The sequence below is a fragment of the Octodon degus genome, unplaced genomic scaffold (assembly GCF_000260255.1).
Source record: "Octodon degus isolate 3935 unplaced genomic scaffold, OctDeg1.0 scaffold00062, whole genome shotgun sequence".
In the NCBI taxonomy this organism is placed as follows: Eukaryota; Metazoa; Chordata; class Mammalia; order Rodentia; family Octodontidae; genus Octodon; species Octodon degus.
In genome coordinates this window covers 8,029,429-8,051,299 of record NW_004524638.1, presented here as the reverse complement: position 1 = coordinate 8,051,299, position 21,871 = coordinate 8,029,429, and the positions used below count along the sequence as shown (strand labels likewise).

Genomic DNA, 21,871 nt, shown 5'->3' with positions numbered 1-21,871 from the left:
ACTGTGGTAGCCCAGGAAGAGTGCCCAGACTGCCAGTGCTGGAGGAGGCGTGTGTGGCCTCAGATACGAACAGCCTCATCCCCTTACCGGAACCCCAGGATACTGGCTGTAGTGGGTAAGCCTTCTTGACTTGAGGGCATCATACTCACTTCTAACCTCCTGGAGGGTGACTTGTCAACCTATGCCTCAGCGATGGGCCTTAAAGGGGTGAGTCTTCTTTATCCCTACTCTGAACTGCCAGTTGGGAAACTTCCTTTTCCAAGCTGCCTTCCTGGTAGTACCAAAGTGCCCCAAGCCATAAGGGGAGAGATATGTTCTTCCTACTCAGGGCCACTCTGTCATTCAAACTTCTGACAGCGCATGGCCATTGCTAGGGTCCTGGCCAACATGGCTGCATCAGGCCTGACTTCTCTGCTAGACGCTGATCCCCAAACACAGTACGACAGCACTCCAGGGAGGGCTATCAGGGCCACTCCAGTAATCATCCAGCTGAAAGACTCCATACATCACAGAAGACAGTATCCCCTTAAGAGAGAGGCTAGATAGGGGCAAAAGCCTATTACTGATAAATTTTTTGGCCACAGGGTTGTCAGTCTCTACACAACACACCTGTTTTACCATAAAACAACAACAACAAAACAAAAACCTATTACAAGACCGCAGAATGATCAATGAGGCAGTGGCGCCCTATTCTTAGTGGCAAACACATAACCCTCCTTGCATAGGTTCCAGGACACACCAGCTTGCTCTGTCTTGGACCTCAAAGATGCCTTCTTTTCTATTCCTGTGGACTCTAGTTCCAGAAGCTTATTAGATTCACCTCTCTAGGGTAAAACCCAAACCACCCAAGGCACCAGGAAACAACACATCCCACACACCTGCAGTCACTAGACAGTCTTGAGTTTCTTTTTAGAAAACTCCACCAATCAACTTGCATAGCCAGATAAGTGAATGATTTTATTCCTGCTAAAAAAAAGGGGGGTCATCCCCACCTTGGAAATGGGGGCCTTCCCTGTGTGTCTCGTGCATCTGCTTCTGCTGCTCCCCAGCTTGCTGCCGCTCAACTTTATGTTTAATCGTAAAAGTGATTTCTGTCCCGGGGCCCCAGGGGTTTTGTTCTTCTATGACACAAACTTCTACCTGTGTTTTCCAACAAGCTGGCCAGGGACATGCACCCCTATCTGTCTAGCTCCAGAGATCAGTTGGTTAATGGTTCTTATAGCCTTGATATTTGAACCATACATACTTAACGTCCTCATCAAATCTGTCTCATCTTGTTTAATGGTCATTAAACTACCAATAATGGACCAAGCTAAGGACCGAAACCAACCTCCACATTATGGTTCATCAAAAAATCCCTGGAGAGAGAGCGCGATCTATGCCTAGGTGAAGCCAGTGACCCTGTTCAACAAAGCATAATGACAAATTACGGACATTCCTGCCTCTACACTTCTTCACCCCCTGATTCAGCACCCTGTCCATACCATTGCAGGTCATACTCTAAAAGACTCAGTAGGAAGTACCCTAGGCCCTGCACACATTTCAAACCCTTAAGCACATTCAACGCCTGTGCCACTCTTCCTTTCCATCCATTCCATGCAGGCGTGAATCTACTTGCTGAGCGCACCTTCCCTCTGTAAACTTTATTAAATGTGGCTGCTTTTTCTATAACAATGCACATCAGGTCCAGTGCTTTGTTCATCGTGTGCAAAGCCATCTGAGAACCTATCCCCATGGTAAGACTAACACATGAGACTTGTGTGTGGTGGCGTGGGGATAGACTTAAATATAACAGTGGATAAGTCCATGTCTACCTCAGTGGACCCAGGGCTTTGGCGCACAGTTGTATTATGAGTTAACTCTAGCGGCTCTTGCTCTAGTACCAGGAAGGAGGTGAAAGAAGAACCTGAGGAGGGTGAATTATGATGTAGACCTCCAAATCATCATGGGTTGAGAGGATAGTGTTTAGGGGCAGTGATACACACAGCCTTATTTGCTCCTCAGGGTTCTACCTTCTCATTAGCCTGGCTTTCCTAGAGGAGTCCTGCCCCATGTGGGGGTTCAAACTGCTTGCAATCTGCTCTACTCTTATGATGAAGTCTGAGTTCTTGTCCTGCTCTCTTGTGTCTTCTGTCCTCTTCTGGTTGCAAAGTTTCTCCTCTCTGTTTCTCTGCCTCTTTTTTCCTCTCTGTCTATGTCTATATGTTTATCTGTCTGTCTGTCTGTCAGTCTTTCTTTCTCTCTTTCACTATCTCTCTTCCCAAGTCTCTCTCTCTCTCCTTTTCTTCTTTCCTTACTCCTTCCTTCCTTCCTTTCATCTTTTTCCTTCCTTCCTTCCCCCTACCTTCCTTCCTTCCACCTTCCTTCCTTCCATCTTCTTTCTTTCCTTCCTTTTTCGCTGTCTTCCTCCCTCCTTCCCTCCCTCCCTCTCTCCTTCCTTCCTTCCTGCTCTCTTTCCCCTTACATGTTTTGACACATAATAATGGTACCCATTTGTGGTGCAAGAGTTTCTTACTCGCTTTCACTCTTTGCTTCCTCACTGCCATGAGGTCAGCAGTTTTGCTCTGAAGACCCATCTACCACGATGCTCTGCTGCGCACAGGCTCCGAACAATGATGCCAGCTGACCACGGACTAAAACCTCTGCACCCTGCATCCCTGCTCTCATGCCTGTCGGACAGCACATGAGCTACTGCTCACTCTGTCCTGACCTCGCAGGAGCCCAGAATGAAGGCTCATGGAAGGTTTCCACGGCTATCTCTTTTGTCTCTGGAAAACTTTAAGAAGTTGGGTGTGAGAGATTCAGTGGCTTATCTAGGATACTCCGTTTGTGACCTGGCCAGGAAAAGCACATGGTGTAATTCATCCTCGCGGCAGTGCCACATTTGCCAGGCCCCAGCAGTGTCGTTCTGGTTCCAAAGCTTTCCTAAAGTTACAGAACATGAACACATGTCCAGGTCTTGCCCAGTTGCCTAGGCTGGCGTCCAACTTGAAATGCTCCTGTCTCCGCCTCTCAAGTAGGCGTTATAGGCATCCGTTATACCCTGATCAAGATTATTCTTCTAAGGACATAACACCAGAAGTGATCTTCAAGTTGGACCACAGAGAAGATTTGTGGTCGTTAGAGTACACATTTCTAACAGAAGCTATTTGGAAGACTGCCACTTGACCCCGCATAATTATTCAAAAAGGCGGCTGATGAGTTTGATTCACTGTTACGAATGAGAAAACCAGTACAGGAGATAAATCTTGTGATTACAATAAAAACATGCAAGCTTGTAGTTAAATGGAAGAAATTATTTAGCATCAGACTGTTGAGACTTGGGAGCCATCTTCTGAACACAACAAACCTGGAAATGCTTTCCACGATAAGGCTGCTTTTATTACATATATATATATTGCTACATCACTCGAGGTAAATCCAGCTGAAGTTCATTCCATCTGGCTCCCGTATGCTTTTATCATGTTTTGATGTTTTATGGCTTTTACTAAACTACTTACTACTTTTTCTGATCACAATATTTATAAATTTGTTTCATTACAAAAAGTCCTTTACTAATTTTACCCTCAGATTTTGGGTAGATTTTTAAAACTAACTTTGAAGCCTGCTTAGAGAAATTCTTTGTTCTGACTGGAAGTGCATTTAATTTTGTCTCATTCAGACACGTATGAGGTATCTGCTCACCAGTACGTGTCAGTGGTGCTTCTGATGAGAACCAGGTGGCTGTAGACCTAGAGGTTCATTTGGGGGATCTCTGTTCAGTTCTTTTGGCCCACCTGTCCGTTTTAAGCTGCCATGCTGTTTCGGCTACTATGACTCTGTAATTGTGACTTGAAATAAGGTATTGTGATATTTTGTTTTGTTTGTTTGTTTTTACTCTTGACTGCTTTGACTATTTGGGGCCTTTTGTGACTCCTTATGAATTTTAGGATTTTCTAATTCTGTGAAGAATGTCATTGGTATTTTGATGGGAATTGAAATTGTGGGTAGTATGGACATTTTAACAATATTACCTCTTCCAATCCCTTACTCACCCCAAAGAGTTTCTTACATGCTACCAAGAGACTCTCCAGCTTTTGCACTTAACTTTTAATTGCCAATATCTGCTCCTATCATTTTTTTCTTTCCTTAAGCATCTATTTTGTCCAGCAGTAGCCATTCAACACTATTCTGTTTATGCTACCTTTCCCAACACTTCTGAGCCTAATACATTATTCCAGCCTCGTGTCATCCCAAATGGATCACTGGGGATTGTTCCAGTAATTAGTGCGGTGCACACATGCCAGGGGCTGTCATTGTCCACCTACCAACAGTGACAAACCTACTTTTCAGGTTCTTCTTGCACCAACATTGCAGACTGGGAATATGTGGGGGGTGGGGAGGAACCTTTCAGGATCATTAATTTCAGAAAGAAGAGAAGTGTTATGGTTTGTGCCTAGCTGTCCCCCACAAAGCCTCATGCAGTCTTGGGGTGGTAACTTCTAGAGTTTGAGATTAACTCATGATCCACTGGGATTATGGGTCTTAGTACTGCTGGGATTATGGCTGTGAGTGCTACACCCAGTCTGGGGTGGAAAGCCTGAATGCAATATAAGAGAGACAGACTTCTTCTCTGTTGCCACTGTTGCTGCTACTTGATTTTGCTCTCTGCTCTTTGCTGCCACCATGAAAGGTTGCTCTCTGCCCTGTGCCCCTCTGCCTTGGAGCCAGCCGAGTATGGACTGAAACCTCCACTAACTGTGAGAGAAATAAACCTTTCCTTCCTTCATTTTGGATATTGGGTATTTGTCCCAGTAATGAGAGAAGAGTAACTGAGACAGAATTTGGTACCAGGAATGGGGTCGTTGCTGTGGCTAAACCTGACCATGTGGATTACAAGTTTTTGGGAATGGCTTATGGGAAGAGATAGGAAAGGTGTGAAGAGGTTGCCTACTAGTGAAGACCTGGAACACCTTCCACTTGTCTGTAGGGGAGATTCTGGTCCGAGCTCAGAAGACCAGAATGCTGACAGAGAGATGATCTGTGTTATGGTTTGGCAGCAAGTTTGTCTGCATTTTGCTCATGTCCAGAGACTGCCTGAGACTGAGATTAATCACGGTGGGCTGATTAATCTTTCAAAAGACATTTCAAAGCAGCCAAATATCGGGGTGGTAGCATGGCTGTTTTGGGGGGCTTTTAGCTAGATTTATGTTGAGAATTGAGAGCAAAGAGCCCAGCAGAGTGGTGTAAAATGTGAGTGAGGCCAGAAAGGAAGTTCCAGTAATGCTGTGGAGAGGACCTCCATTGCTGGGAAGGAACAAGAAAATGGAAAGAATGGCCAGAGGGCATCACAGAAGGCAGAAGGCCTCCACCCTTTGCAGCCTCAGAATTGCAAGGGAGAGAGACTTTGCCCTGATGGGAAAGCTGCTGAGCCCCATGTTCCAGAGTGGTGGCGGTGGCCACACCAGGTTCCAGAATGGTGCCGGCATGGAGAATTTATTCCTCAGAATCAAGGTCAGAGTGCTCAGCGATCCAGTCACTCAACCCCTACAGCCAAGAGAGAAGGAAGCCTGGCTATTACTCCAGCAGACCTTGGCATCATCCACGTGGCGCTGATTTTAGGTGCTTGTGGAATGCAGGAGTTCTGAGGTTAAGACAACTTCCACCTAGATTTCAGAAGAAGGCCTGTGAGGCCAGGCAGTGTGCCCCTAAGAGGGTGGTGTATAGAACTATGAGTGAGAAGCCTCTTCATGGAAACACCAGAAGCTGGCAAAAGCCAAGAATGTGGATCATCTAAGGGAAACTATAAGGGAGGAACGAAGCCAGCCTAAGAGAGAAGACATGGGAACTACCACCAAAAGTGCCTTAGGGGCGGAGCTATGTAAGGCCTTTGGAGCTCACAATCTGCCACAGTAGCTTCAGATATTCCACTTGGAATTATACGATTTAATGCTTGCCCTGCTGAATTTTGGACTTGCTTTGGTCCCAGAGCTTGGTAGCCTGCTGTGGGTACCTTTTAATATGGGAATGTTTGTTTTGTGCCACTGAATGTTGGAAGTTTTTAACTTTTCTTTTGTACAGGGGCTCACAGCTAAGAGTTTGCTTTAGATCTTGGAGGAAACTTGGGATTTGGACTTTTCAGCAGTGCTGAAACTGCTGGAAGTTTGGCAACTCTTAGAGATGGACTACAATGGCTTTTTCACAAAGAGTGTGCATGAGACTTTGGGGGTCCAGGGGTGGAATGTTATGGTTTGTGTCTAGTTGTCCGCCCAAAGTCTCATGCAGTCATGGGGTGGGGACTTCTAGAGTTTGAGATTAACTCATGATCCATTAGGATTATGGATCTTAGTACTGCTGGGATTATGGGTGTGGGTACTTCCCCCAGTCGGGGGCAGAGAGCCTGAATGCAATTTCAGACAGACAGACTTCCTCTCTGGTGCCATCTTTGCTGCTACTCCTCCATTTTTTTCTCTTGCTTTTTGCTGCTGCCATGAATGGATGCTGTATGCCATGTGTCGCTCTGCCTTGGAGACAGCTGAGTATGGACTGAAACCTCCAGTAACTGTGAGAGAAATAAACCTTTCCTTCCTTCATTTTATGTGTCAGGTATTTGTCCCAGCAACGAGAAAAGAGTAAATGAGACAAGAAGGATTTGGCAGAGAGCAAAGCTGATTGCTGTTGCAGTCACAACGAAGCACTGAGCCATCTCAGGAGGACTGCTGGGGCTGTGATGGCCCCTGGGAAAGGGAACAAGCATTTATAACCCTGTATTGATCAGTCACTGAATACAAGCTGAGGCAGACAGAACCCTGAGCCAGGTGGCTCCATTTGTAGGGGAGGGACACTCAACACTCTCAGCACCTCTGGTCTGCAGGATTTTAGTCCCTAAGACAGACTGAACAATGCATCATAACTTCTTATTTACTCAATGCACTGAAGATGAGGCCTGACACTACTGAGGAAATCTCTAGAACTCTGAACTGGAAAGGGCCTTGAGTTTGACTTACTTGGGCTAGTTTGTATTCGATCACTGTGGATATGAAAGTGGAAGAGCTACATCTCAGCTCAGTTCTGCTTTGACAGGAGAGTCTTGCTAGAATGTGACCAGTACAATGTAAGAATGTCTACTTCTGTCTCTCATCTTACAGAAAAGGAAACTGAGCCTCATAGTTGCGACTTGATGGCGCAGGGTGCAAAATCAACTGATAGTAGATGGGAATAGGGACTCCAGCCTCAAAATACTCAGACTAAGACTTTCACCTCCTGCCCCACATTGTCCTGTTAATTCGCTTTGAAATTGTCTAGAGTCTCTCACATTTGCTTGTACAAACAGAAGGAAATAGCTAAGGCCAGAATGTGGAGGATTTATCCACATGAGGAAAATCCAGTTTTTAGTCTAAGAGTTCCTATTTGGGGTTTCATCACTGGATCAGCTCAGATTCCCTCTTTAGATTAACTCAAAGTTGTTTTCTACTATTTTTCTCAAAGCTGAACAGCCTTTGCCACAGTGGGTGTTAGAACTCATCTCTAAGAAGAATCGATTGGAAGCTTCTCTGCTTTGCACTTTGTCAGGGCGCATTACCAGGAGCAGGAACTTTCTAGCAATCTTGGCTGCTGTCTTACAGAGATGAGGTTATGGAAGGTGTAGGTGTGGGAGAGTTAGGCACTGTGGGCAATGACAGCTTCAGGGAATTTTCTAGGTTGACATAGCAGGGTCTGAAAGACACCTAAGCAAACTCTTTCCTGTGTGTACTTGCAGCATTAGAGCAGCTGGGTGGTCTGGGACTCTGGAAAAACTTTCGTCCAACAGCACAGTGCTAGTGAGATAACACAGGTGGGTAGGCTTCATCACCCTGCGGCTGAGGGGTGGCTCAGGTGCGTCATTCCTATGGCTAGAATAATCAGCCAAGGCAAATTTACCTGCCAGTTGCTCCATCTTGACTTCATTTTGCTGGTTGGGCCAGAATCTAGGCTCCCTGTCAAGTTAGGCTTTCCAGAAACCAACGTGTCCATCTCCAAAGGCCCCTGAAGCAGCCAGAGCTTGCTCCCCTTTGCTTCCTGCTTTAGACACTCTATTGCTTACATTAGCACCCACCGGCCTCATAACCCCAGGCTGTCGGGTTTCTTTTCAAGCCCCTTATCCTTTCTTTCTTCCCAAATTCCTACCTTTTTCCACAGGTTTCATCATTATTTTAGCTGAGTGCTAAGAATCTAAAAGTAAATCCTTTCTAACTTTAGACTTCATTGTTAGTTGTGCTTTTTCTATGGTTCAAAATTTATTTATCATATATATTTACTATATATAAGATATTATATATTTACATATATTTATTTGTTATATATCATAATTGTAATATATGAACTACATTTATATTATATAATATATATTTGAATTATAAACTGTGTACTCTAGGTATACATATGCAGAGCACTGACATCTTTGGGACCAGGGTCAACACTTCCTGAACTCACTCAGGAAGTCCTACCCAGCATGTCGCTTTTACCTCAGTGACACTCCCCCATCCCTCCCATGTTGAAGTGTCCTATTCTTGTTCTTTAAATTATTTCCCTATTCTTCTATCTTTGTCACTGAGTTCAACTTCCTTGTACAATTGACTAAGCAAAATATCCTTAGTACTTCGCCTAGGCTTCAGCTCTGTAATGACGCTGTTGGTTAAATGAATAGAATTATATCCTGGCTCACAGAAGACGTGATGAATGAATAAAGAATAAATGGACGAATGATCATAGTTGGGGCACAAAGTGGATCAGTCTCCCCTCAAGAGAACACATTGAGGTCTACTTGCCATATGTCTAAATATAGCTGCAAAACAAGCTTCTAAAAGAAGTGCTCTCTCCTCTTGCTCTGGCTGAGGGTAGCTTATAACAAAAAGTTGAAAAGATATGTGATGACTTATGGATTTTGCATGACTATAAGTAGGAAAAATATCAAAGATGTCCAAGTCTAAAGAATACTGCAAATAGTTAGCTATTCTACTGATAGGTTGCTGATAGTGGGAAAATGATAAAATAAAGACATACACGTAATTCATAAATTATTATGTGTTTAGTTCATTCCAATTGTTTTTCTTGCCTTCATTTTTATCAAAAATTCTGGATATTTGTGGTTATAATAAAAATTTCCCCAAAATTTATGTTTTGTTAACAGGAATGCAAGACTACATACATACCTTTTATTAGATCATGGAAGTTTTTAGAACACATAACAAGGAAACTGTATTAGTTCTTTTTTTTTTTTTTTTTGGCTGGCTCAGACCACCCTGAGGGTGGGGCTGGCGTGGCATGTGGTGCCAGGGATTGAACCGTGGTCCCTTGTGCCTGCCTAAATTTGTCTAAGTGGGCGCTTCATACCACTGAACTATCTCACCGGTCCTGTATTAGTGATTTTCCTGTCATTTGAAAAAAAATACCTGAGGCGGTGGCGGGGACTTCAGCAGTGAGGAAACCTGGCTGTTCTGACTCTTGCTGCGAGGCTGTACTCCTTGCTGTTTCGCAGGACTTCCACCTGCGCCCTCGCCGTTGCTGTGGGCGCCTTGTTCTTCGAGCGCGCGCTCGACCAAGGCGCAGACGCGATCTGCGAGCGTATCAATGACTGGAAGCTGTGGAAACATAGCAAGCACGACTACGAGACCAGCGAGCAGCTCCTCGGCTCCCGGAGGCCGGAAGGAGCAGGCCTACCTACCTGCTGTTAGCGCAGAGCTGAGGTCTGAACTCTTCACACCGACAGCTGTTGGCAAGGAATGGCTCCACCTCACAGGCTGTTTAACTTCTACTGTGTTTGAAGTCCGTTTATTTAGAGTTATCAGCAAATAGACGTAAATTGGCCTGGGGGGGGCGTGGAAGAAAACAGAAAAAAATACCTGACACTCATGACTTAAAGAAGAAAGGTTTACTTGGCTCAGGGCTTCAGAGAGTTCAGCCCGTGATCAGCTGGCCCAAGGGTACAGCCTGGGAAAGCTGCTTGGCCCATGGCAGCTAGAACGGGGAACAGGAACAAGAACACAGATCCCACCTCGTGCCCCCAGCGACGACCTCTTTCAACCTGAATCTGCTCTCTCCTAATAGGTATTCAGCTGTGAATTCATCAATCGATTAGTCCGTTGATGAGCATAACATGTCTCTGATCCAATCAACTTCCAAAAGCGGCGCATCTGAATACAAGAGACTTTGGGGGGATGTTTCAGATCTCAACTCTAACAGATTAATTTCAAGTTGGACAAGTACCTATATAAGCTCATAGGTATGAGAATATTAAGGGTAGCAATTTGTTGCCATTAGTGAGTTATAATGGCAAAAGTAGACGCAGAGGAGCCCGTCACTGTGGGACTGAGTGATTGAATAAATGTTGGCATGCATCCTATGTAGCCCTCTTAGTAATGAACAAGAACTCACTGATTGACATGGAGAATTTCCATGAGGTATTCCTGAGAACACTGCTCTGTAAAGCAGTGTTTATGATCCATCTCATTTCTGTAAAACACAATGATGAAAACGTATGCTTTTTACATATATTTATTTGGAAAAGACGAGACGTGTGGAAGCAATCACACGACTAGAGACTAGATTTTCTGAGTGCGGGGAAGGGCTGGCAAGTATGGAAGAGAAGCATGCATGCAAATAAGATGCAAAGAGTGGTAAGAACACACTCCTGGCTTGACTTGAGCTCAATTGTTTGATATTCTTTCTCTCCGCGTTTATTTGAAGCACAGGAAATAAGGAGAAACTTCACATCTGTAGTAACTTGTAAGGAAGTATGATAACATATTTAATGGTGTAGAAAAATGTGACATTGTTCTATTTACTTCATAGAAAACAACTAAACTAAAATCCTGTCTAGGGGCCGGGGGGATGCTCAGTGGAATAAATGCTTCCCTGGCAAGTGCAAGGGCCTGAGTTCAATCCCTGGTTCCACCAAATAAATAAATAAATAAATATAAATAAATAAATAAAATCCTGTCTAAATGTTCTATGCTTTTAGATGGATAAAGAAGGGGGGGGAAAAGATATGCTCCAGTCTAGAACATTAATTCTCTCAGAGGACTGTAATAAAAGATACAGCAAAAGATAGTTTTATTTATATATCTCTCTTTTGTTACAAAAAGCCCATAAACTTTAAGACACTCCTTTCATAATTTGAGAAGTAACAAATCAAAATACTTTTAAAAACGAGGGTCCAGGGCTGGAGAGATGGCTCAGTGGTCTAAAGCACCTACTTGGAACAAGCTTGGCAAAGCACAGGGACCCTGGTTCGATCCCCCAGCACCACATGCCAGCCAGCCGCGCCCCCTGGTGGGCTGAGCTGGCCACACACACACACACACACACACACACACACACACACACTAAATAAATGTTAAAAAAAACAAAAAACAAAAAAACGAGGGTCCATTGAGACCCAGGCTTCTGTCCTGAGACTGCCACCTGCTATGTCTAGCTCTGTCTCCTTGGGCAACTTATTTAAACTTTGCAAGCTTCAGTTTTCTCTTTTGTGAAATAGGACAGAAATGTCTGCCTTATAAAGTACCTAGCAGTTCATAAGAATACTGACAATAAAAAGTCACCTCCACGGTTAACTTTCGGAGGGCTCAGGGAACTGCCCTGGAATCCTAAAAACCTAAAAGCAAAGTGTCTTAGCCACTTTTCTCACCGCTGAGACACAATACGTGACACAACTTGAAGGAGAAAAGGGTTGCTTTGGCTCACGTTTGGGGAGTAAGACTGGCTCCAAGGCAGGACAGTACAGCACAGGAGAAGCCACTCCTGTCAGGTGGCAGGGAAGCAGGGAGTGAAGGAAGGGGCTGGGGAGGGGATGAAGCCTTGGAGGCCGTGCCCCAGGGACCGCCTCTTCTGACCGGGCCTCTCCTCCTAACAGGAAGCCAGCAACAGTGCCCTTGTCATGCAGCCATCTTCCAGCAGCTCCGCACATGATTTCAGGAGGCTCCTGGGGGCTGGCTAGACATAAACCCTAACCCAGAAGGAGAGAACTGTGGAGGACTTCTCATTTCTAGGATTACTTGTATCTTGAGGAAACATGTTGTAGACAGGGAAGAATCTCTTTATAGAGGCATTCCAGGTACGAAGTGAATAAGTAGTGACAAAATTAGAGTGTTGCCAATAATGAATTAGTGGTTCTGAGCAATGATCATAAGGGGTTATAGTCACTAATAATCTATATATGAGCAGCCATGGTTAGTGACATTATGAGAGAGAGACCCCAGGTGGAGGTCTCTGACAGAAATACACAATACCAGCTATGATGCAGTCTTAAAAACAGAACATGAATCTGGTGAAGTCTTTAGACCTACCTACTAATTTAGGTGAAATACAGGAGACAAAGGGATTATTCAGTAATGGCCTGGGGTACAGTCAGAAAAATCCACAATGCAGGAAACTCTACATGACAATCAGTCTCTTTCACAAAAGTTTACAAGGAATAAGGAGAGAGAGAGAGAGAGAGAGAGAGAGAGAGAGAGAGAGAGAGAACATTAAAAGAAAATGGTATAGGCAAGCACAAGGACCTGGGTATGATTCCAGCATCACATGTTGTGCTGGCCCCACCCCAGGGCATGGTGGTGGCTCATGCCAGTAATCCCAGCTCTGGAGAGGCTGAAACAGGAGCACTGCTATGAGTCTGAGCTGCATATTGAGACCTTGCACTAAATACATAAAATTTAAAAAAAAGAAAGGAAGAGAGAGAGAGAGAGAGAGAGAGAGAGAGAGAGAGAGAATGGCAAATCAATTGCAGTTTCTGGACTTTAGAAACATACATTTTCATCATTGTCTATTTTACAGAAATGAGATGGATTATACACAAAAATATATGTGATAAAGAAATGTGAATGGAAACTGGTTATTAAAAAGCTATGATGTTAGGCTTCATGGTGTACAACTGTAAGCCCAGCACTTGGGAACCTGAGGCAGGAATATTGCTGTGAGTTTGAGGCTAGCAAGGGCTGCATAGTAAGGTTAGCCTGAATTACAGAGTGAGACTCTGTTTTTAAAAAAAAGAAAGAAAAGAAAAGAAAAAAAGAACCTATGACATTAAGAAATTACATTAATGTTTTAAATGAGATGTTCTATGGTTCTTTAAAATGACCCCATATCATTTGGAGATATACATTGAAATACTTAGCGATAAAATTATATGTTAGTATTTGTTTCGAAATAATTAGAAGTATGCCATGTACAGTGCCACATGCTAGTGATCATAGCTACTGTAGCCTCATCTATTTGGGAGCACCCAGATTCAGTTCTTAGGACTAAAAGACACAATGAAGTTACACCGAAGAGAAAGAAGAGATGAAATAAAATTGATTATATATTAGTAATTGTTAAGGCTGATTGATGGGTATATTATTCTATTATTAGAATAGAATTATATTATTCTATTATTGTATAGAATATACAATTATATTATTCTATTTTTGTATAGAAGTTTAAATGTTTATAAGTAAGTGGTATATGCAGTGAATTTATGAGTACTTATATGTGTGTGACACATATACCCCATCTGTAGATCTAGACCCCAGAGTGAAAATATCTACCAGTAGTAGACAAATAGGCAAATACATTATGGCTTACTCATATCATAGAATACACGACAGCAAAGAGGATGAAGTACTGAGTTTCTGATGTACATGATGAAGCAAAGTTATGCAAGTAGATAGCTTGTGCAACACTACAAATGCACTGAAAAATATGTAATATTTAATATGAGTAAATTTGGTGTAAAATATATTTATCATGCAATTAAAGAAATTTGAAGGGGCCGGGGAGATGGCTCAATGGAATAAGTGCTTCCCTGGCAAGCACAAGGGCCTGAGTTCAATCCCCAGTTCTGAAAAAAAGAAAAAAGAAATTTGAAGTATACTAGACTTTGCTTCCATTTGAATCTAGTTCAAAAACAGGAAAGAACTAACCAAATGTGTGAAAAGTCAGATAGGGGCTACTTTTGGGGAGGACAGTAAGTGTACTTATCAGAAATCATATGGATTTCCCTCATGTATTCATCTTGTAATGCCCAGTACTTTGAATTATTAACCTTCTGCATGCATGTTATACTTAAGAAAAATAAGGAACATTTGTAAAAACTGAAGAAAAACTAGATTCTGAGTCAAAAGCTTTTATTTGTAGTGCTTCTTACAACCTTGAAACTGAGAAGCCAGGATCAGGTCCTCAGTACAGAGGGTGTGGCTGCTACCCGGAGCTGCCTGAAGAACAGTGGTAGTGGGCTGGGAGCAGGAACCTCAGCAGCAGCAGCAGGAAGCGCCTGATCAAACCAGAGCTAAAGGGCCAGCCTAGGCCAAGGCTGGGAGGGTAGAGTGGCCGGGCCACTAAAAGTGCGTAACATCCAGAAGAAGTGCTGTAGTGAGGCGGCACGTCGGAGCGAATGCAGGAGATCAGAGCAGTAAGCAGCCCGGCCGAGCTGGACCAGGCGTTCCTCAATCTCTCAGTGCTTACCCTTCTGGCACATTCTATAGGTGGGGGAGACCTGAAAACAGTTTAAGACAGGACATGTGGCCTGGGCAGAGCTGGGCCATCAGTAGTGAATTAAAGATTCATAGGGATTGGGGTCAATGGTGCCCAAGTTCACGGCTTGCCCATGCTAGCCATTGGACAAGGAGGGGGGCAGTATCCATCTTTCTGAAGGCACAGGGTCGGAGTAGCAAGCATGTAGGACTTTAATATGAATAAGAGCACAATCTCTGCAGATATCTACACGTGGCAAGCCAAGTATTCTCTTCAGCACAGAGGCCTCCAGGGAGAAGCACATCAGTGGAATGGAACAGCAGATGCTACAACAGCTGCTGAGTGACTTCAGTCCAAGTGGCTGCCGTGACCCCTGAAGAGGGTACTTGGTTGGATGCCATTTTAGAGAGGGACTAACCAAGCCCGGGACTCAAAGCAGTCAGGGATTGGCTTTATCTCAGGGCCCCTAGTGTTGAAACCTCACAGTTACTGGGTGAGGCACAGCCACAGGAGATGTCCAGAGTCAGGAAGCCATAGTCAGGACAGCAAGAGACATTTTGGTGGTTGTAGACTGGATGACTCAAGGTCCATAACCATGGGCAGAGGCCGGGATCAGCCTGAGCTTCTGTGGATTTAAAGCATCAGAAATGCCCCCTGCCCCGCCATCCTACCGCATGCTTGCTGGAATTAGCCAGACAGATCAGAACACTGACTGCATCTGTAGTCTACCAGCAATGGCAGGGGCGTGAGCTGAACTGGACACAAACAAGCTGTAGGCTCCAGAAGCCTTCAAATCAAAGAATATTTTTCCTTTACTTTTGGATTGTTTTTAAAAAATGTTTTTCAGGGGTTGAGGAGATGGTTCAGTAGAATAAGCGCTTGCCTGGCAAGTGCAAGGGCCTGAGTTTAATCTCCAGTTTAAAAAAAAAAAAAAAAAAGTTTTTCATTACTATGAAAGATTTTAGGGATGCTTAACAACTAAAGTTTGCAGATCAAAAATTAGAGGGAAAAAAAGGCTACAAGGATAGCCATTATTTTAGCCCTAGCCCTTCAAGGTCAGTGAAGACTCAGGACATAAGAGAACCTCTACTGTGACATCCTATAACTCAGTGGTGTCCCAAATTTTCTGATCAAGGAGATTATGGGGGGGCCACTGAGGAAAGTGACCGATGGTGTAGAGTGGGCCTAAGGAGAGTCACCTAGACAGAAAAAATTTCTCAGGCTTTCACAAAGAGCAAATTGGTCAAGCAATGGCCATGACTCATCCACATGGCTGACACTGACAAAGGATCTACAAGCTGCTCTATATGGTTTCAAGGTTAATTTGACTGACCTTGTCAGATACAAAAGCTACATTTATTTATTTATTTATTTATTTATTTTGGTGGAACTGGGGATTGAACTCAGGCCCTTGTGCTTGCCAGGCAAGTGCTTATTCCACTGAGCCATCTCCTTGGCCCCAAATGTTACATTTTTAGTTATATAGGTCTTGCTTTATTTTGGTCTTAACCATCCAGCAAAACATAACCATGAGGTAAAAAAGTAATGCCATATTAATATGCTGAGTTATAAAAGGCTCAAATCAACAACTTCTGACAATTGCCCGCTCTGCTGATAACTCACTACTATTTCGGACCATATTGGGATATTTTGCTGAGTTCAAGTACCTACAATATTTGAACTGGTGGCAAGTATGAAAATGTCCTTTAAAGACTTCTCCAAATACAGCTTCTCCAACTGCAGTGGAACACCCATCTCTGACAAAAAAAGGGGTGGATATAAATGAAAGACCATTTTGTAGTGAAAAAATATATCTGTATATACAGAATAGGACAGATATACAGCTACTTTCTCTCGGTTCAATGAGAAGAAAGATTTGTACTAATGTTGTTTAGACAAGAGATCATGTATGCATCTTGTACTGTGAATAACTACTATGAAGACAACAATATGCAATGTATTAATTATTGTAACTGTCCTACTAACCTGTTTTGAAACTGTTTCATTGCTATTTTTTCTCACTAAAATTAATAAAAAATTTAAAAAAAGAGAGCACTGTGACCTGGATACACATGCTGCGGGAGAGGACCATAGCTGTGTCAGATAGGCTTGGAGAAAAAGGAACCTCTAAAAAAAGAGCAGAATTCATCTAAGTTGCTTTACAGTAAACCTCATTAACTGCAAAATAAATAAATAAAAATAAAAATAATGCTGAAATACCATGTTAAGACAGAAAAATGTCCATAATCAAGAAGTCAATGAATAACAAATGCTGGAAAAAGGAACCCTTCTCCACTGTTGGTGGGACTATAGGCTGGTACAACCACTGTAGAAATCAGGACGGAGATTTCTCACAAGGTTAGTATTGGAGGTCCCATTCAAGCCAGCTATTCCCCTCCTAGGTATTTTTTCCCAAAAGAACTAAAATGATCATACCATAGCACCTATGTTTATAGCAGCGCAATTTGTCATGGCTAAATCTTGGAAACAACCCAAATGCCCATCACTTGAGAGGAATGGATAGAAAAGATTTATTTTTACACAATGGAGTAGCATTCAGGGATACAAAAGACAATTTTGAGGCTTTTATAGATAAATGGATGCAGCTGGAGACTATAGTAGTAAGTGAAATAAATGAGATCCACATGTGGAAACATCATATTATCTCACTAGTGTGAGAACCTGAAATAGTGATGAGAATCCAAAGGGTACAGCAGACACTTTGAATGGGAAAGAAATTGTTCAATGGCAAGGAAAAACTGGGAAGAGGAAGAGGACAAATGAAAGAAGGGGAAAGGATATACTTAGGGATAGATGCAGAATTGTTTGGATAACTGTATTGTCGATTTCTGCTTGTGGTTTGAAAGGAGCAGTTAATGCATAAATTATTCGTTTTGTTTTGTTTTACTCATTATGTTTCCTCTTTTCGATTTCTCATAACTTCTTTGTTATTGTTTTATTTTGTTTCTTTAAACAAATCTTACACATTTACATCTGATAGTCTGAACAACTAATTTGAAGATAGTATTATGTAGTACAGCAACCATTGTAGAATTTCTATTACTTTGTTTAGTGTAGTCTCATATCATTTGTAATGTTGTTTTTGCCTATCATTATTTTGTAATCTTTAAAAGTAAAAAAAAATAATTATAATGCAGAAAAAGTTTTTAGTTTTGTTTTTTCATGTGTGAAGATCTTAAGTTTAGTGTTTTTGTTTCTTCACTTCCCTCCTGTTTTCTTCACTAGTTCCTGAGGCTTGGGTAGTCTTCCTTCCTGCTTCAGCCTTGCTCCTAATCTCTTTCCCTTTTCTCTAGTTTTTCCTCCTATTTCTTTGAAACTTCTTCCCCTTAGGATAAAATTACTCTATATATCCACTCAATTATATTCACTACTGAGTGGATATTTACTATATCAATTTCTGATTTGTTTTAATTTTGTTATGCAACTATAAAATTTTATAGCTATGGTTAAAGGTAGCAATTTATTAGTTATCTCAGTTTATTTTATAGTATTAGCTTCATGTTTTTAATTTAGAAAATCTTTCTTTATATATTTGATACAGGCTCTTGCTATGCAATTCAGACTCATAGCGATCTTCCTGTCTCAGGCTCCCCAGCACTGGGATTACAGGCGTGTGCCACCATGCCCAGTTTCAGTGGCCAGCTTGTCACAGGGCTGGTGCAGCATGTGGCACTAGGGATCAAACCTGGATCCTTGCGCTTGTCAGGCAGGCGCTTAGACCGTCAAGCTATCTCCCTGGTCCTTTAATGGTGTTGTTATTACAGACTATATTACTTTAGCCAAAGTGGCATTGTTGTGATTCTTGTAAACCAGTATCTAGTGTTCAGTTACCTTTCTCTCATTGCTGGGACAAAATGCCCAACACGCAGAATTAATGAGGGAAAGGTTTATTTAGCTCACCATTAGTGGTGGTTTCAGTCCATACTCACCTGGCTCAAAGGCAGAGTGGCCCATGGCAGAGGGCAGCAGTTCACGTAAATGGAAAACAGCAGAGTGAGGAGCAGCTGTGGCCTCTCTCCTTTCCTACATTATAATCAGGCTACCCTGGGGTGAGGTGTAGAACTCACACAATGTCCATGACCTCCTCTTCCACAGGATGAGGATGTTTACAAAGTAATAACCCTGGCTCCCTGCTGAGTCACTTAATTAAACCTCTAAACTTCTCAAGTTGACACAGTGTATTAACCAGTGCACCCAAATCGTCTGGTGTGTGTGTGGGGGGTCACAAACAATACTATAGTCTAGTAAAAGAACTTGGTGCCTAGCAAAACAGGCACTAATCTTTCATGCTTACTAAATTCTTGAGGCAGGGAATCGTCCTCTCCTCGGACATCTTGTTGGCCCTGTGGCCCAGCCATCAGAGTGGTGGCTCAGGCTGCTGGTCGCTCCAGACCTGACAGGCGCAAGGAGCGAGTGTAGACGGTGTCCTTGGTACAAAGAGGCTGGCGGTGCCCGCTCCGGGGAGTCTCCGCCTCCGCCTGAGGTGTGGGTGCGCCGAAGCCCGGACGTGGGACAGCGCAGATCCTTTATGGTTGCTGAACTATTGTAAGGGAGAACGCTGAGTGCCAGACTGAAAGGGCATGACTCTAACCACCGCAGGAGGGGCTTGGACGGGCCCTGGTTGTTGGTAGGCAGTGAAGGATGAAGAGTCACCTGCTGAGGAGAGTGTTTCTGTAGCAGCATTACCTTTTAGTACTGCCAAGGCAGGTTTGTCTTCCCACGTGCCTCACTCTTGTGACATATGTAGCGCAATCTTGAAAGATATCTTGTACTTGAATGAACACCAGGGAACGTACCACAGACCTAAAACTTACACATGTGAAACTCGTGGGAGACAGTTCTGGTTCAGGACAAACATTCACCCAAATCTAGCACATTACATTGTAGAGAGACCTTCACAAAGAGATGAAAGCAAAGCCTCATTGGTAAAGAACTGGATAGTTTATGAAGACCCTCACTCATCAGAGAAGCCCTTTGTATGTGAGGTGGAGTGGAACAGTTTGGCTAGTAAACAGCAAAAAGTCACCCACAGGAAGAGGAAAACAACCAGGAGTGCTGAGAGTAGAGAGGCCTTTCACTGTGGGCAACTGCATTACAAGTGCAGTGAATGTGGGAAAGCTTTTAGCCGCAAAGATACACTTGCCCAGCACCAGAAAATACCTAGTGGAGAGAAGCCTTATGAGTGCAGTGAATGTGGGAAAGCCTTCAGCCGCAAAGCTACACTTGTTCAACACCAGAGGATCCATACTGGAGAAAAGCCTTATGAGTGCTATGAATGTGGAAAAACCTTTAGTCGAAAAGACAACCTTACTCAGCACAAACGGATCCACACTGGAGAAATGCCGTATAAGTGTGGTGAATGTGGGAAATACTTTAGCCATCTCTCCAATTTAATCGTACACCAGAGAGTTCACAATGGAGCAAGGCCTTACAAGTGTAATGATTGTGGGAAAGTCTTCAGACACAAGTCCACACTTGCTCAACATGAGAGTATACAGACTGGAGAAAATCCTTATGATTGCAGTGATTGTGGGAAATCTTTTGGCCACAAATACACTCTTTTTAAGCATCAGAGAATTCACACAGAGTCAAAACCTTTTAAATGCACTGATTGTGGAAAATTATTTAGTCAAAGCTCTGACTTTATTGCGCATCAGAAGGTTCACACTGGTGAAAGGCCTTTGTATGCAGCAAATGTGGAAAAGACTTCATCAGAACCTCCCACCTTGTTTGGCATCAGAAGGTTCACACTGGAGAAAGGCCATATGAGTGCAGTGAATGTGGGAAAGCCTACAGCTTAAGCTCCCACCTCATTTGGCACCAAAAAACACATGCTTCAGGAAGACTTTAGGGGAGCTTTCAATACAATTTCAGCTAGATGTTGAACTTGAGAATATCTTATGAATACAAAGTATGTGGGACACTTCAAATACTATTTTACACATTCTGACTTGCTCAAAAGTTTCAAGAATTAGTCATTGTCAGTACCTATGGCTGAAGCCCTCTCAACTTCTCCAGTTTACTCACTAAAGCATCCCCAGAGAAGGCAGGAATTTGCACTTTATCCAATCTGTAGTGAATTATGAGACCCATGAGATCTCCTGACTGGTGTCTTAGGTAAGGCAGTGACCTCTCATTAGCCAAGAGGTCTCAAGCTATACTTTGGTGGCTTATAGGACATGTTTTGTTTGTGAACCTATTGCTGCACATAAGACTGTTTGTGAGAAGGTCTTGCTTTTTTTGCCCAGGCAGGCCTTGAACTTGTTGGCTTTCTTGATCTTTGGCTTTAAATCTGTAATAGATGGTATTTCATATATGTGTCACTGTGCCTGGCTCTCACATGGAATGTGTAATGGACTTTGTCTGTCTCCAAGTCCCCGAGTCAGGAAAGTGTTTGTCTTATGTTGCTCTGGTTTGTAATAAAGGCTTTATAATTAAAATAAATAAATAAATAAATAAATAAATAAATTCTTGAGGCAAGACCTTGGAACAGACTCAAAAGCCAAAAACCAGCTACACCTACAAGACATTTTTTAAAAGTAGCCATTTCTTAAAGAGTTGTTGATACTAGTAATAAGGCTGTATACCAGAAGTTATGAACCTCAGTGCATAAAACAAAAACAATAAAATAGAAAAAAAAATAGGGAAGCAAGATGTAACTCATAATTCCAAACTCATCCAAGGCAAATCAAGTGGGCATTGAGGTGGAAGAAATAAACCTGTGAGTTAAATTTTATGAAATGGTGGCAGTGGAAGTAACAAAACAGACTGATAGTAAAGAGATTATGACCATAATGAAGGAAATGATTAGTGAATCTAGAATTGATACAGATTTTAAAAAGACAGAGGAACTAAAAAATGACATGGAAATCGTGAATGCTCAACAAAGTAAAGAACCGGATTCTACAAAAAAGACTCAAGTAGAGGTCCAGGACATTAAAAATTCTACAGTGAGTATATGTAGTAGTCAACCAATGTGGAGAGTACCAAATCTAGAAGACAGGATTGTGGTTGGCTATAATCAAATGGAAGCCCTCTTAAAAATAGCAAGAAACCATAAAACATCAGTCCAAAAGATTCTATAGGATGCAAAGATTAATAATATTAGATAAATTAGTATCAATGAAGAATCAGAAGATAGCACAAATGGCAGTCTGGGTTACATAGTGAGCTCAAGGCCAGTCTGAACTATATAGCAAGACCCTGTCTCAAAAAATAAAAACAAAAAACAAAAACCTCCAAACAAAAAATGAAAATCAAGACTGAACAATGTTCTGCACACAGCAAATGCATTGAACTAAAAAAGAAATTCATAGAATTAAAATCAACAGTAAAACAAAACTCCATACAATAAGCACTTGAAAAACCCAGGGGTAGCAAT

At 42.6% G+C, this 21,871-nt stretch overlaps 2 pseudogenes; both read left to right on the top strand.

Moving 5' to 3' along the window:
- Positions 1–9,692, top strand: part of LOC111811992 — a 42,915-nt pseudogene extending 33,223 nt beyond the window's left edge.
- Positions 9,693–18,893: 9,201 nt separating this feature from the next.
- On the top strand, positions 18,894–20,469 carry LOC105742619 (annotated as a pseudogene).
- Positions 20,470–21,871: the final 1,402 nt, after the last annotated feature.